General features: G+C 38.0%; 1 long non-coding RNA gene across 3 annotated transcripts; it reads right to left on the reverse strand.

Annotated features, from left to right (window-relative positions):
* Nucleotides 1–2,153: 2,153 nt before the first annotated feature.
* LOC128782039 (uncharacterized) lies at nucleotides 2,154–4,284 on the reverse strand. Of its 3 annotated transcripts, XR_008428629.1 has the most exons (4): nucleotides 4,174–4,211; nucleotides 3,944–4,055; nucleotides 3,338–3,495; nucleotides 2,154–2,568 (listed from the first exon to the last, which is right to left on the reverse strand). It is a non-coding gene; the product is annotated as an uncharacterized LOC128782039 (long non-coding RNA). The 3 variants fall into 3 exon arrangements; XR_008428628.1 differs by lacking the exons at nucleotides 3,944–4,055; nucleotides 4,174–4,211 and adding an exon at nucleotides 4,217–4,284; XR_008428627.1 differs by lacking the exon at nucleotides 3,944–4,055 and having other exon boundaries at nucleotides 4,097–4,204.
* Nucleotides 4,285–16,435: the final 12,151 nt, after the last annotated feature.

Here is a 16,435-nt window from a genome sequence, read left to right on the forward strand (position 1 = left end):
CACCCCATGAACTAATGGCCCATGAAAAAAGTAGTTGTCTGAAGACTGCTTTGCCTGTGGGAGGGACTCACGTTGTAGAAGGTTTGGGTGGGAGTGCTGCATTGAAGACTGAAGCAAAAATGTTGAGTACCTCAGCCTTCTCCTCATCCAGAGTTACCAGTTTTCCAGCATTGTTTATCAAGGTGGTACAAGTTTTTTGACCTTCCTTTTCTGGTTAGAAGCCTGTAGAAGCCCTTCCTCTTATTCTTTACATTGTTAGACTGACTTCAGTTTGAAACACTCTTCTTATGATGAATCTATAAACTTCTTAAACACTTAGGAATGATGACAAATAGGTTGTAATTTCTTTTAAGCACTCTTTAATACATTTCCTTGAATTATTTCTACAGTTACAATAGGGCCATGCTCATTAAAAATTAACTGTAATGTTTTGTTACTCCCAATATACACTGGAAAAAAAACTTTTAAAAATTGTTAATTTTTTTAATTTTTAATGTTTTTAATTTTTAATTTTTTAATTGTTAATTTTTAATTGTTAATTTTTTTGGTCAAGCACAGATTGTTAAACTTTTATTTCAGTATAGTATTTTAAGAGCAATGTAGTTAAGATATTTTTCATTCTTGCCATTTTATTTATCACTTCTTTCAAGTGTTTTGAAAAAAAAGGATACGTGATTTTTGCAGGCAGACATTTAACCAATGTCCTTAGCTCTAAAACTATTATAAATTTAGAATAGGGAATTGCAAATAAAATCAGCAGTTTGACGAATGGGTAGGACTGTGTGATTTAAATTAAGATCCCTCTCTGGAATCTGTAAAAATCACGCTGCATCAATATGCAGTGCAAAGATATTCAACCCCTCATTCACCATACTTAAGTATAACTGTTTTTCTGCAGTATGTTGGAAGACCTTGTACCAAAATGTGACTTTGCTCTCACTTCAGTCACCTATCCCTTTGTATTCTGGATCACAACTCTACATCCATGGAAGTTGAATTTTCTGAAAGAAAATGAAGGGTTTTGGTTCCTTGCATCATGGGAGAGGTTCTTCACAGCTGAGATTTGACAGATTCTTTTCTTTAATGAATTCTTTGACCTGGTGGTAAGTGTTAAGACTGAATATTCTAATTTCTGTCTGGTCTGAGGCCTTCAATGTCAAGGCATGGACCTACTGCAGTAATTTCAGAGAAGGGTCACAAAGATGATCAGAGGGATGAAGAATATCTCCTGTGAGGAAAGGCTGAGAGAACTGGGACTGATCAGCCTAGAAAAGAGAAGGCTTTGGGGTGACCTAATTGCAGCCTTCCAGTACCTGAAGAAAGCCTCCAAGAGAGATGGAAGACTATTTACAAGAGCATATGCTGACAGGACAAAGGGGGACGGCTTCCAACTGAAAGAGAATAGATTTACATTAGATGCTAGGAAAAAATCTATAGTATGAGGGTGCTGAGGCAATGTGACAAGTTGCCCAGAGAAGCTGTGGATGCCCTGTCCCTGGAGGTGCTTAAGGCCAGACTGCATGGAGCTCTGAACAACCTGCTCTAGTGAAACAAGTCATTGTCCCCAGCAGATGGGTTGAAACTACATGATCTTTAAGGTTCCTTTCAACCCAAATTATTCTATCATTCTATGACTCTATGACTCTCAAGCATTTTAAATAATATATATACAATCTTCATTATTGATAATATACAATCTTCATTATGGTCAATATTTTCCTTATTTTATCTATGTAACATAAAATATTTTTTATTTATACGTGTACATTAAAAACATGTACACTGATGTTTCAAGATGCTTTTACAATTTTCAATAACAAATATTTACCTCCTAAAATGAAATGGCACTTTTCAGTATCAATTAATAAGAAGGAAATTAATTTTGTAGTGTTCCAATCAGGAAAGCTAGATCATATGCTCATTTTCCTGGAAATATGTTTTTTATTTTGTTTTGTGGGAAGCAATTATAATATTTTTTTTAATTGATAGATGAATACAATGTTTTCCCTGTGTAGTATTAGCATTTACAGCAAAATTACACAAGCCTGTATTTTTTTTGATTTCTGCATCTACTTACAGAATGGCAGAGATTACCTGAAAGCTTAGAAATAAAATAACTTCCTCACAAACACATAGAAATGTTAATGGAAGGCTAGGAGGCATATAAAAGTAGTTTATTCAAACCTGAATTAAACCTGAATTAATATTTTGATCTGAGGCATAGTAATAACCCAGTTTACTAAAAGACCCTAAGTTTTTGCTACAGAAATGGTAAATGCAACCTTTGGAAGTCACGCAGGAGGTGGATAATATTGCCTGTTTGAGAGGCTTTGGGGGATGTATGAACAGCAGTGGGATAAGAAAGGAGGAACAGCAAAAAGAGAGGAACAGCAGAGTGTACTGCTCCAGGCACACAGTGGCATCCTCAGCTGGCTCCATTAGCTGTGCTGTTGAGCACTCATCTCTGGTGCCTCTTTCTTGCCCACTTCCCTGCAGCCCTGATGGTGACCGGTGCCTTTGAACAGTGAAGTCGTGGCTGCCCTCTGTCCCTGTCTGCATCTGGATGCCCTGGTTGGATAGAAATGGAGAGACCACAGTCAGCACCAGGCAGTGTATAGCTAGCTCTCTTTGCAGTCACAGACTGCAGCTCTGTCCTGATTCTACAGCTTATATAACAGTGCTGCTCCCACCCCAGCAACCCCTACCCTACCTCCAGTGCACGGGACCAGAAAGGGGACTTGGTTCATATACCCTTATGGAGTCTGTTCACCACTACTTTTAGGAGAGCCTCTAAGGATTTGTGTGTAATGATAATTTCTGTACAAATAGCATTATATAGATTAAATATTGCATATTGCCATGGCTGATAGAGTATTGGCAACCTGATAGAAAATGGTATACATGGGTGTTATTTATTCCTGTTTAAAATTAGGGTTTTTAATTCCAAAACAGATTAATATTTATCTTGCAGCAGTTTGCCTATTGAGTACAAAGTCATGAAAACTGTTGTGATGTTTATAATTATGATTTATCTTTTGCTTCAGGATCATCTTTATACCAAATTTATTTATAAAGTCAGCTTTTACGGGATGTAAGTTAAAATGAAAAGATTGAAAATCTGGCAATTAACATTGCCAATGCTCAAAAAATCTGCTGAGACAGAAACCAAATTCTTATAATTACAAAGTCACAGTGTGAGAAAAGGATCTAACCTTCCTTAAACAGAAGGGAAAACACAAGTGCTTAGTAGAAGGATCCAAAATGAAGGAGGCTTAGTGAGCTACAGAAATGGGAAACATACATTTAAAAAGATTATTCATTAAATAAATGTACTCACGGGTGTGTATCATGAACCAGATTCAATAAACACTAGGGCATATGTTCAAATTTAATCACTGACTGCAAAGTGTGGATGCTTAGGTGCTGTGCTGAACAGAGATTTTGCAAGAAAAGTTATGTTTGTCTGCTTCACTGACATACAACCTGCCATGTTTTCTGTAAAGAACAAGAATATCTTACTAATGTTTTACACTGAGATAGCTTTCTCATTGAAGTCATTCCTTTTTAACAGGGAAAATTAATTATTATAAAGAAAACATTCTTGAGATATTTAAAATATTGGGCCCATGCATTCCTTAAAATCATCCTCTCATGCTGTTTGGAAAAAAAAAAAATGGGGACAGTAACAGTAGCCCTCTACAGCTCTTCAATGATTAACAAGGCTAAAAGGATTAACACTGAGTATTTATTCTATGAGGGACACAATGGTATTTTGAAGGACCATACAGAGAAATCACTTGCAAAAAATCTGGATTTTTTACGAATTAAGGTTTCTGTTAGAACTGTTTGTAATTGCAGAACATATGGCTGCTGGCAACCATTGAAAAATTACATCATCTTTGACCCCAGAAATATGAGTGATAAGTATAAGAGGATTATAAACCTTTTTCCATAGTGCTTTAATGCTACTTCCTAGCATGTCAGAAATGATTGCCTTAGAAGTAATGTAGTAAATATTTTAAAAGTCTTCGTTGTTGGCAGATTTAGCTTGTTAACTGTGAAGGCAACATTAGCATAAATAACTTCTAAATAGTACCATTATCTCTCTCTGGCTGTTCATATGACCAGAGCAGAGTTGAGCTCATCACCACCCACCACTGTCAAAGGGCTTACTACATCTTTTGGAAACCACTTCTGTTCCCTGGCCATGGCTTACCCTTGCAGCTTTTCTCTAGGATTCCATTCCCAGCCCTGTGTGTACCAAGTTCCACAGCTGTGATGCAGTTATGCTGCATGGCAACCAAGCACAAGCTCCCTTTCCTTTGAGGGCCATGCCCTTCTCCTGCAGGCATGACTCCGTCACGGAGTTGCCTTTGCACCCATCAGCTCACTGATGCACAGGGTTTTAACTCCACAGTTAACAAGCGTTAAGGAGCGCTGAACATCTTTATGGTCTGTCTCAGAGCATTTTGAGGGGGTAGATGTTGGGTTTTATACACTGTCCAGAATGATTTTTTGTCCATTTACTACAAGAGAGCAAACACTAAGAGTTCTAGAAGACAGCAGTTGCCTGTCACAGTTTGATTTATTAGTGTATGGCAATAATATCATCACATGAACAATTATGCCAAACTATCTGTCAGATAGAAACATCAAAACCATGAATAAAAAGGCAGAGCACTTAACAATATATTTTTATAAAATATATTTCTCACATATAAAGTACATATATATAAGTAAAGTGTATATATATAGGTATAAAATATATTAATAATATACAATTTTGTAACTTTCTTTTTCATGGAGAGCTAGAACTAAAATCAGAGATACTTTAGAAATTTAGCAGCAGGGTATTTACATTAAAGCACATTTTCTGCTGGAGAAAAGGAAAAATATACTAATACTTTCTTCTGTGTAAACCGCCTTGTTTATCTATTCTTATATCTTATTTATTTTACATATCTGATAAAGCAAGCTAGTTTCTGGTATCACACAGTGTTGAGGACTTAAAATTTCAAGTGCATAACATTTTGTGCTACAGTCCTACATGTAACAGAAGAGCTGTAGAATGAAATCTCAGGCTTCTTTACTGTACTTGGCTACTGTATATTTCACGAGATATGTGGCTGCGCTTAGACAGAGATAAGGGAATATGATTGAAACCAGGGTATCTGTTACACACTCCAAGTATGGAGACATGAAAATACTTTTACAAGGAGCCCTTACTCATTTTTAAGGGGGCTTATAACAAAGATGAAGACAAACATTTTAGCAGGGCCTGTTGCAATGGGATAAGTGTTATTGGTTTTCAACAGAAGGAGGGCCAATTTAGATTAGCTGTAGGATGAGCTCGTTCAGCAATGAGGATGGTGAATTACTAGCACAGGTTGCCTCAAGGGATGGTGGAAGCCCCACCCCTGGAAAGATTCCAGGTCGGGTTGGATGATGCTCCGAACAACCTGGTCTAGTTGAAATTGTCCTTGCTCATTGTAGAGTGGCTGGCCTAGGTGATTTTTAAAGGCCCTTCTAACCCAAACTGTTCTGTGATTCTATGATATTCTGATTTGGAGCTTGAAAAGAGCCTTAAGACACTGCACTTCTCACATGAAAGTCACAACAGGATCAAGCTTCATATTAGATGTGCACCTGCTCAGGCAAGCACACAGTGCCCCTCAATTCAAAACTAATATATGACATATGAAACACCTTTGTAGAACTGGAGTTGCATGCAGTGAACTCTTTACAAACTAGAAATCTCTCTGCTGTGTCTGTTCCTGTTAAAGAATAACTTGCAGAAGTTAAGGTCACACAAGGCTGAAGAGTTAAAAATTCAGGAAAAATAGTACTTACCTGCACTCTGCAGGAGAAGTTGAGGACCAATGGCTAACGTGTGCACTCCTACTAAAAAACTCACTAGCAGTAAAGACAACTGTCTTCCACAAAGATTATTTTTAAATAGAAAACATACTGCTCAAAATTCAATTTAAGATGAATGCAATTTGAAAGAATTAATTTTCTTGCATTTCCTGTTTGAAATTGATAAGGTATTGCAGTTTTTCACAGACTTACTTTAAACAGTTGATGATATTTTACCAGCATCGGCTCACCCTTTGATGTTTGTCATATTATTTCTCTTTTAGAAAGCACTTATAGCTGTACAGTAGGATTATTTCTTCATCAGTCAACTCATGTATCATAGATTATCGCTAACACAGAGCTCCAATCCTGATTTTACCAGATGAACAGGAAATATCACATTAAATTTAATAACATTGTGATGGAAATTTTCATCTTTTTTCAACATCCAGCCAGAAAGCATACAGGATATGCTGTATGCCCATATCCACACGTGCACATGTGAAAATCAAACAATGCATTCTGACTCATACAATTAACAATATTTCCTCCTACATGTTAAAGGGAAGACAAATCTCACAGGGAGGGAATCACCACTGATATTCTATTATTTATACCTATAGCAAAATAACTGGAGACTCAGATGTCAAGTTGTTATGCAGTCAATTACTTCATATTTTCACCTTTTCTACCAAAGGAGTATGGATTAGAAACTATTTTGATAAGCAGGGGGATTTCATATTATTTTTTTCTTTTTACTTGATTTTTATGTTAGCATATTTTGAACACCTGTTGGTAGTTGCTAGTTAAAACCTTATCTCATATTAAAAAATATATAAAACTGTAGTAATATTTTTATGTGGGACAAGAATGTCATTAAAAACCCATACAGCTACTGCAATGTAGAAACCAGAAAAGAAATAAAAATAAGTCATCATCAATTACTCAACATTTAGCATATGATGTGTTGAGGTCCAGCTTATAAATTTCATTAATCATTGAGCAAACCAGCGGATTATTTTTTATCTAAATCAACTTTTAAATGCCATTGTTTTGTTGTGTTAATTTCAGAGACTTTTGGAAATTACAAAAGCAATAAATAATAATTCTGCTAGAATTATATAGTCTTTTCTTAGAAGAGAAATTATGAAATTACAGGCAGGGTCCAAAACCCACCCATGCTGTGGGGACCCTGGGAGGCATTCCCTGGGTTGGGGAGACACAAGAGCCCCTCGGGCTGTTGGAACCCCATTGGCACCTTCCCCTGTTCCTATGTCCCTCAACTACTCGCTTCCTATTCCCCCATGGCTGTCATCTTTGTACTGCCAGAGGACCACAGGTCAGCCCCTACCTCTGGGGACACAGAAACCTGGACTTGCCCCATGAGTGTGCCCTTGGATCCTGAACATCTCACCAGGTGGCTGAATTAAACATCTGTGGATACTATGCAAAGGCCCTTTTTGCTTCCTTATCCTGGACTTTACTAGCAGCTACTCCGGCAGCAACACCATGCAGAAGCAAAAGTCATCTTGCTGAACTTCCCCTCATCTCCCCTCACTGAAAATTATCATGACTTCAAATTTTCCATCTGAGCTTCCTAGTGTTTCATTTCTAAATGAATCAAACTGGGTCATTTAAAGCTACTCTTTGCACTTTTTTAGCTAACCTGATGCATTGTGGACCCAAATAGCTTACAGAATATACACATAAACAGCTTTTCTAACAATATGAGAGACTAGAAGTCCCCCAGATAGAGGGGAAAGGAAGATGCCAGCCTAAGTACAGGCAGGAGGACAACTGTGTCTCTTACTCTTAGAACTGCTTATAAAGGCCTCACATTTGTTCTCCTCTGTATTTCATTCTTACTGCACAATATGTACAATTTCTCAGAGAAATAAAATTCCATTCTTCTTTTATTTGGAGTAACCATTTCTAGAAATAATATAGTAAAACAATAAAGTAAATTCTAAGTATTTTGTTTAAAGGATCGGAAAAAAAATCTGTGGAGTGAAAATAACTTGCATTAGTACCTGTCAAGTTAGTTATTAATCAGGAAAATATATACAGATACAATCCTTTAAATAACTGAAAATGATTCATTGCTATTGATTTAACTATTTGAACTGGAGCAGATACACCTCCAGGTCTGTCTGTGATGTACACAGTTCAAGATTGCACATTTGAGTACATGTTTGCATCTCCATGATCAGCCACTGTGATATGGAGAAACTGCTGACTAGAGTAGATGGGAACCAGCCAGATGATGAGAAATAGCTAAAAGACCTGAACTTTGTATATGGTACTTCACATAAAGGTTTGGAACCTTCACAAAGAGCAACAAATGACACAAAATATAACACACACTTGAAGAAATTAAAATAAATTTGTTCCTTCAAAGTTAAGAAAGGCAGTGTGCATGTTTGTACATCAGTCATCATATATGTTTGTACATCAGTCTTGGGCATAAAGAAAGCCAAACATTTTGAAAGACAGTAAGGTACTAGCAAGATCAATTGACAAAATAATCTAAACAAAACTCTAAACAGCAAAGAGTGTATTGAGACAAGTGGGAAAGATCTGATGCAGCTGCCTGACCTAAACCAAAAAACTTAACTGAAAATGCACAACAGCAATTGCCTTGTCAACATCAAAACAAAATGTGGAGAAAAATTAAAGACTTTCAATACCTGCTGCCTAAAGATGGTTTTAAGTTGTCAATAGCAAAAATGCTGTGGTGATACCCAACCAGGCCTATGTATAGATCACCATCTGGAATGCTAAGGAAAACTTGAGAGCAGATGACTAAGCTCAGACCTTGCATAGCAACTTTATAAGCAGGAAGCAAGAACATTAAGGACTTTGTCTATTATAAGCAATTCTCAAAGCAATTCCTGCAAAGGTCCCCACCTTTGAGATGAGGAGGCCTGCCTCAGAGCAGACAGAATGAATGAAAGAAGCCAAGAGCATCATATTTGTTGCTCTCACCTTCTAGAAATCTATCACTTTGTTAAATTTTCCATTTCAAAGGCTAATGATACAAGTAAGAATGTAAATGGAGATCTGCATGAAAAGGAAATCCTTAATCTTAGCATAACTAAACAAGAACTGTTTTTACATTGGCGTCCCACATGCTGCATTCAGTTTTCTTGACTTTTGCAAATGTAATCGTGCAAACTTATGCTGCTCCCAAATATTTTTTCTGTATTAATTACATTTTTTAATTGTAAAATAGACATTTACTAAGACTGAAAATGCAGTATTATTGACTTGGAAAACAGTTTGTCAGCTTCAGTGGTGAAAATAAAATTCTACCATTTCTAACTTTTTGGGGGGGGTTCAGTTTGTTTTGATTGACTGACAAATAAATTTGTATTACTTTTAAGCAGAAAACTATATGTATGCATTTGAGCCACAAAAGATTCTTGCTAAATGTTGAAACATGACAGGCATTCAACTCTGCTGAAATCTCAGTTGTCCAAGTATAATGTGTACCTTAAACAAACAAACAAAAGAACCTCATCTAAATGTAAGAGGAAAATAAAAATTTCATAAATGCAAAAAAAAATTAGTAATACTGGTTCATTCACCTAATGACAGATCAAAGATTAGTAGAGAAAGCATGATAGACTTTCTTGTAGTTGTACTATTTGCAGGTCTCTTTACAAAGAGCTGTACTGTGTGTGCCAAGAAATCTCAGGGAGAAGTCACGACTGCTAGAGAGCTGGTAATGAGAGTTGATAGCTTGAACCAATTCACCTGGCAGAAATGCATTACAAAGAGGGTGTATTTCTACAGAAAAAATACTTTTTTTGAAAGTTGACAATGCAAGTGCACAATGTACAAAGAGAGGGACCCAAAAGGGTTGGCATTTTTCCTCAGTTTTTTAGATGAGAAGTTAAGTAGCAGTGGAATTTTTCTCTGTTCCATGAAACATGTCTTGCAATCAGTGGGACATAAATCTGTGCTCCAACCTTTTGCCAAAATGTGACCTGAAAAATCTGGTTGAGGTAATTCCTGGCACCAGTAAGAGTAGATGCTGTGTCCCAAATTTCAGTTAAGTGTCTTACTAGAGACACAGACTTCCTCTCACCAAAGTAGCAGGTGAGCATGATGCAAAATGTCTCTTAATTTGACTATCCATATTCAAACTCCTCTTACCTACTAACAAGTCCAGTATTGAACTTCATAATTCTTTAGAAATGTTGACTTCCTTTAGACATACTTTTAACTGATCTGCACTTGGGAAAAACTAGAGGCCTATTTATTTTGGGAAAAGCAGCACAGTATCTATTGCAGGATACCTCTCTCCCCTCTTCCTCAGCATTCACTTCTGGAATGGCAAAGGTTTATTTATCCTTATTCTGAAAATACTACCATTTTCATAAAACAATGGTATACTATCCTCAGGGGGAGCTATTTTCCAAAAGCTACTCTACTACTCAGTATTTGGAGGGCATGTTTACTGACAAGGAATATGACTATCTGAATCTATACTAATAATTACAAAGTTCATTTATTTATCTATATATTTAAAAATATTTAATCAAGATACAATCCACAACCTTCCATTTAGAAATACTACATTATCTGTGGGAATGAGGTAGAGGTATATAACCAATTCTTGGTCTGGCAGGTTAAAGTGATACCAGCTTCATGCCTAAATTTTTTATTCTTGTTTTAACTGTCGTGAACACTTATGAAACTGAAAACTAACAGAGCTGCACTTCCAATAAATTAAGATTTCTGGTCTCTGAAAACTGCACTTAGAATTATTTGCCAAATCAGAAGAGAATTAGTTTTGTTCACAGAATGTCACACTCTGTACAAGCACTATACAAAGTTTTCAGCAGTTTTGCTCATTCAGTTGCTTTTGAGTTTTGCAATCCCAAAAACACCAGTGATGACGAGCATTCAGGATCACAAAATTTAACCACCTCAGCTGTCTGTGCCCCATAAATACTCCAAAAATGTTGAAAACCAAGAAGTCTTCATAGTAAAAAAATCAGCAATAGTAATTTGATGATATCTTGAGAGTAGATCACCTTTGTGAAATTAATCAACTCCTGAATATATCTTTGCTTCATAGTCACTGTGGAATATCATAAATTAATACATTTCCAAGTACAAAGGAATCTAATAAAATCTTTTTCAGTTTCAGGGGATTATTTATAGCTCATGTTCTCCCACTCTGAGAAAGAAATTATGTAAATATTTACATGGAGTATACAAGTATGTCCTGGGCTGTAAGATATGTGTGTATTCTATTTGCCATCTGTTAGAGGTGGGGCAGTTATCTTCTCTTAATTGGGCAGTTTTCTTTATCTCTTCCACAATCCATCCTTCCTCTGGGGAGATATCTTCTGTTAATGAGCCATTGAGTCTCACTGCTTGATTGATAAAATTACATAAATTACATCATTCCATTGCTCTGCCCAGGGGGAGTAGCCAAGCATTCCTACCTGGATATAATCTGAGACTTGGAACAACAGAGCAGCCTTTTCCCACTGGATTCCCAGAGAAAGACCAGGCCCATCTACACCACCACTGAACCTTCAGAGGAAAGCTCCACCCTTCTACAGGATCACTGCTCCAACAGAACCACATCTGTCACTGTAGGAGGACTGCAGCCACCATTGAATCAGGACTGCTACCAACACCTTGACCAACAGGGTGTCAGGTTGTATTCTGGCTCTGTCAGTGTTTTTTGTTTATTTGTTTGTTTGTACCATTGCATTTGTATATTAATTTTCCTAGTAAAGAATTGTTATTCCCATTCCCATATCCTTGCCTGAGAGCCTCTTAGTTTCAAAATCATAATAATTCAGAGGGAGGGGGTTTACATTTTCCATTTCACAGGAGACACCTGCCTTCCTTAGCAGACAGCTGTCTTTTCAAACCAAGACAAAGTACTAAAAGACACTATCAAGGAACAAATATAAATGCCAGGCAAATAGTGTTACATAAAATGATGAGTTCTATAGACAATATAAAACCATCCTTCTCATATAAGTACAGATTTTCCCTGGACAGAAAAAAAAATAAAAAAGAAAAATTAAAAAGAAAGAATGAAAAAAGAAAAATTAAAAAAAAAGAGAGACAAACCCTCTCCTATTAAAACAGATAAAACTCTAAAATTTTTCAATGTAAAGAAAATTCCTCTGTCCTTTATCCAAGACAACATAAAACTTATGATACTTGAAAATTCTCTTTAAGATCAGACTTTTGTTTTAAAAGCTGTAATCACTTCAGACTCACCTTTAAGTGCCACTGTATTTCAGAACTTAAGTATTCTGAATTTAAGAATTCTGAATATTCTGAATTTCAGAACTTAAGATATCGAAGAAACAATGCTCTGAAACAGGTGGTGCAGGAAAAGTGCACCAGAGAATCAGGCAAAAGTCCTAGGAAATCTACAAGTGTTCAAGGCACAAACAAATACATGGGCATGCATGCATGCAAGGGCAAACACACGCTTTCACTCAACAACACTGTAGTTAAACAGCCTCATACACATAGTAGCAAGGAAAACAATAGTAACATGAAAAGGGAAAGCAATAACACTTCCTGAATAAAACTGATATAGACAAGATATCAGCCAGTCTAGAATGCATTCTGTAGTGGACCATTTTCAGCAACTAAAGGTTTCAGGTGGTAGTTTAGAAACTGCAATCTGAATAAGAGGGACAAACAGAAATCCATCCCATACCCATCTCCATCTCCACAAGGCTCCAGCTTACCTGCTGTAATAAAGACTAACCTAAGTTTCAAACATGAATCAGACTTCTGATATAGTGCTTACAAAATAAATCTATCATCACCATTCCTACTTCTATCTAATTAACATAACCAGTTTGAATATCAGATGTTCTGAGGCATTAAAAACATTCATCAAGGAGTCAGGAGTAATCTGAAATTATTTCACTGCTGAATCAAGACTCATAGAATGATTTGGGTTGGAAGGAGCCTTAAAGATCATGTAGTTCCAACCCATCTGCTGTGGGCAACAACATCTTTCACTAGAGCAGGTTGTTCAGAGCTCCATGCAGTCTGGCCTTAAGCACCTCCAGGGACAGGGCATCCACAGCTTCTCTGGGCAACTTGTCCCAATGCCTCAACACCCTCATACTATAGATTTTTCCCTAGCATCTATCTAAACCTGCTCTCTTTCAGTTTGAAGCCATTGCCTTTTGTCTTGTTACTGCTGTGTTCTTGTAAATAATCTCCTTCCATCTCTCTTGTAGGCTCCCTTCAGGCCCTGGAAGGCTGCAATTAGGCCACCCCAAAGCTTTCTCTTCTCCAGCCTGAACAGTCACAATTCTCTCAGCCTTTCCTCACAGGAGAGGTACTCCATCCCTCTGATCATCTTTGTGGCCCTTCTCTGAAATCACTCCAGTAGGTCTGTGCTTTGACATTGAAGGCCTCAGAGCTGGCCACAGAACTCCATGTGGGGTCTCAGCAGAGCAGAGGGGCAGAATCCCCTCCCTGGCCCTGCTGGCTATGGTGCTTTGGATGCTATGGTTTGGCTTGGCTTTCTGTGCTCATTGCTCAGTCATGTCCAGCCTCTCACCCACCAGCACCCCCAAGTCCTTCTCCACAGGGCTGCTCTCCATCTGATCATCCCATCAACCCTTGTTGATGCCAAGGGTTGCCTTGACCCAGGTGCAGCACCTTGCAGTCAGTCTTGTTAATCCTCATGAGACTGCCACGGGTGCACTTCTTGGGGTTGTCCTAATCCCTTTGGATGACATCCTGCCCTTCAGGTGTGGAAACTGCATCACTCAGCTTGGTGTCATCAGCAAATTCTCTGAAGGAGCACTTGGTTCCTTTACCTATGTCATTAATGAAGATATTAATAACACTGGTTTGAATGCAGACCCCTGAGGGACACCATTTGTCACTGATGTCCTTTAGGACTCTGAGCCATTGACCACTATCCTCTGGATGTGGCTGTCTAACCACTTCCTTATGCATTTAAGAGTTCCACCCATCATTTTCCAATCTAAAGAGAAGGATCTTCTAGTGGACTGTGTTAAAGATTTTAAAGAAGTCCAGATATTGCCTGCTCAGCCATGCCAGTCTCTTGCCTTCCTCGCATGATTGCTTGCTTCTAGGGATTGATAGCTCTTGTTCAATCTGTCAGGTCTGTTCCACCCTCTTGTCCTTCAGGGCAGTCTGTCAGGGGATCCCACTGACTATCTCCCTGAAGAGCTGGAAGCTTGCTTTTCTAAAGTTCAGGGGCCTAATTTTAGGCCCTTCTTACCTGACCCATATCCCTCAGGAGTGCAAACTGCATAGTCTCTGCAGCCTGGGCTGCCTCTAATATTGATGTCTCCAATGAGCTCACATGTGTTGATGACCAACACATCCAGTAACATTCCTCTGATAGGCCTGTCTATTACCTGGATTGTGAATCATCAAATCATAGAATCTTCAAGGTTGGAAGAGACCTTCAAGATCATTGAATCGTACCATCACCCAGCATTACCACAGCAACCCCTTAACCAGTAAACCACATTATCCAGTAACAGATCCAGACTTCTCTTGAACAGCTCCAAAGATGGTGACTCCACCACCTCCTTGGGCAACTGACTCAATGCCTGACCACCCTATCAATAAAAAATATTTTCTAATATCTAATCTGAATCTCCCCTGTCTCATCTTAAGGCCATTTTCTCTTGTCCTCTCACTGCTGGCACAGTAGAGGAGACTGGCCCCCACCTCACTGCACCCTTTCAGGGAGTTGTGGAGAGCAATGAGGTCCCCCCCTGCACTTCCTCCAACCTTTGCTTCTTATCCCAGTGCTTGCCAGGGACAAACCTGATATTGTCCCTTTCCCCCACCACATCTAATTTGAAGCTCTGCCAGTGAGCCCTGCTAGTTCCCAAGCACACTCTCCTCCTTTGATGAGAAAGGTGGGTCCTATCTGATGCCAGCGCATCTAGTGCTGTGTAGGCCTTTCCCTTGTGAAAACACCACAGTGTGGTGGCAGTGACACCAGCCACAGAGCCTGGAAGTTTCAGAAGATTCAAAGGAAAAATGGGATGGAGGGAGATAAATAGACTATTGTTTCATAAGCATAGCATATGACTTGTATGGTCTAGAGAACTCACAAGGAAACAAAAGTATACCAATTACATACATGAGCTGGATGAACAAGATCAAGATGGTAGACATTACTTATATCACCAAATTCATATCTTAGAAAACCTTTGATGACTTTTACAAGTGGCCAAAAAAATACAAAATAGCTGGTAGAAAGACTGAAAAACATATGTAATCTGAAATAAAAAAATAAAATCAAATTATTTTATTCAATCACAGCAGACTGGGGACATGCCTGGCATAAAGTGCCCCCAAAACACTTTCATCCTTCCATGGTGTGAGAAGTCCATGCTATCTAAACTGGAGCATCACAGCCATCAAGAATAGCAGACAGCTGTATTTATCCACGTACAGCCCGTATCTGTAATACATCCAGTTATACAGCCCTGCTAAACATTTAGAAACACTTGCAAACTTTTAATGAAAACATGTTTTCAGAGTTTCAGGTTACATAATTGGCCTAGTGCAGTTCAGCTTTCCAAAGAAAGGTCTATGTCCCTCAACTTTATGCAGGTGTCTAATAATTCTCTTCTAGACTGCAAGAAAATTTCAACAATGTAAAACAGCAATGTAGCAATGAAGCATGCAGCTCTGGGAAAAACAAACAAACCCCCCAAACAACCACCAAAACAAACCCCAACCATACTAAATACAGGAATCTGTTCCCTTAACGCAGTCACCCCCTTAAGGCACAATGGAAGTCTGTCCAGCCAAGGTTGTTTCAGTTCTTTAAGTCCCAAAAGGTTTGAAATGCTCAAGCTAAGCCATTCACTCTTTCACTTTTACTCTGGTATGGAAAAGGAGCACAGCAGAGAATCTCACAGTATAATTTAGCAAGCTAACATCTACCTGCCAAATTTCCCATTTTAAGCAGATGGAATTGGGGGTCTGGGTGCCTTTGAAAGTATCCTCTATAATTTCTTTCTTTTGATTTAATCTTATAGTGGGTAATCCTTTTTATATCTTATATGTGATTACTACTCATCATTAAACTCCTTATTATCTAAGCTCAGGCAAAGGACTGCTTTCCTTATTTCACTTCCAGAGAATATTGTAAATAATTTTACACAATGTGAAGTGCATAAAATAGTGTGTGACATACACTAAGTCTGAAGAATCTCATTATTTCATACTAGGAAAAATAAAGTTTCTACCCTTTGAAATGCTGTTAATGTAATCCATGCAAATAAAATAAAATAAAACAAAACACTAAAAGGATTCAATGACTGTATTTAATTGGTTTTCCACAAACCAGGATATATTTTCAGAGGCAAGTATTTCTTGTGGTAACAGACTTTCTTTTGTGGATCCTTTTCCCCAGGCTGCCAAAAATATTTGCCCCTTGGCAGGCAGCCAATTGATTTTAAGCCCATAGCAGGAGCTATTCTCTAACATGGTTGCTTTCACTGAGAGAAGCTTTCTCAGCGTTATTCTGGTGGTTTCTGCAACAGTCAGCGCATTCTTGGAAACATGCTCT

Source organism: Vidua chalybeata, chromosome Z (assembly GCF_026979565.1).
Source record: "Vidua chalybeata isolate OUT-0048 chromosome Z, bVidCha1 merged haplotype, whole genome shotgun sequence".
In the NCBI taxonomy this organism is placed as follows: Eukaryota; Metazoa; Chordata; class Aves; order Passeriformes; family Viduidae; genus Vidua; species Vidua chalybeata.